Source organism: Penaeus monodon, chromosome 19 (assembly GCF_015228065.2).
Source record: "Penaeus monodon isolate SGIC_2016 chromosome 19, NSTDA_Pmon_1, whole genome shotgun sequence".
NCBI lineage: Eukaryota > Metazoa > Arthropoda > Malacostraca > Decapoda > Penaeidae > Penaeus > Penaeus monodon.
The window spans coordinates 5,221,690-5,222,993 of record NC_051404.1 but is presented as its reverse complement, the minus strand read 5'-3'; positions in this window follow the sequence as shown (position 1 = coordinate 5,222,993).

Below are 1,304 nucleotides of genomic sequence, written 5' to 3'. Positions count from 1 at the left end.
ACAATAACCCCCTTCGGCCTCGCCAGTCCCCACACGTGTTAAAAACTCCCCTTCCTTCTCTCTTCTTTCTCATTACTTTCTTTTTTCCTCTTCACCTTCATTTTCTCCCCCACTGCCACGTCTTCTTCGGGCCTCGTTCCGTCCACCTTACAAATCGTCTCCTTCCATTCCTCCCACGTGTTAGTCTCCCTTGTCGTCTCGCCCAAACAAGACACGAGGCAGGCCGACCTCCTTGGCCCTTGATGGCTCGTATGCTTACAAGTGGCCCTGTGGAACCTTTAATATGGGATCGTATTCTCCGCGGATGGTACGGAAACTGTTTCAAGATCTAATTAGATTATTTTAAGGAAAATAACGGGTTCAAGGAGACTGTTTGAAACGAAAGATTTTATACTTCAATCGTTCCTTTCTTTTAGGATGACGTTTTCATTATCATCATTGTTTTGTTTATCTAATATTGCTTATCTGCTGTTGTCCTTTTTTCAGGGAGGTTGTCCTCTACTTCTGTTTCAAGATCTAACTAGATTATTTTAAGGAAAATAACTGGTTCAAGGAGCCCGGCATCATTTACACTCTTTCACCATTACTTACATTAATGTGTCTTGTAAAATAGAAGCTTATAAACAGAGCGTTAGACCAAGTGTCACCATATAATACACGTTTTGTTTAACCATTATATTATTGTTTTTCATTTCAAAATGACTAATAAATTTTGCGCTCTGGTGACCATTTTATGCATCAATTAGTCTTTTTATGCCATTTTAAGCTTCAAATGATATTTGAAAATGTTGTGATATACATCTGAAAGAATATGACTCAAAATTGTTTCTACAAAATTGCGTGAAACCTGAAAATTTCATTTTAATCATACATGCTGTTCCTCTCATTAGCTGACCATCACCATTATATATTTTTTTCCATAACAATAATAGTTATGAATGCCATCAATGCTCACCACTAACAAGATACACACGTCCTTAGTACTCTTCTTCACTCTCATGATTCCCTTGCACTCAGTGACATTCACTGGAATCGCACTCACGCGTTCCCTTCTCCTTCCTCAGAGGCGGCATGTGAGAACCTCGTTTCCGCTGATGACGTAATGGGACAGGCCAATGATGACGTAATGGACTATGTCTACGTCACGGTTCGCGATGACGTAATGGTCGCTTGACACGTCCTCCAGCAGCCGCCACAAGCACCGCCCACTGCCCCTGCCTCGCCACGCCCCCGTCATGCGGGTGGCGGGCACCAGGGGCAAGAGGAGGGTGGTCTCTCTCCTGCTGGTGCTCCTGCTAGCTCAC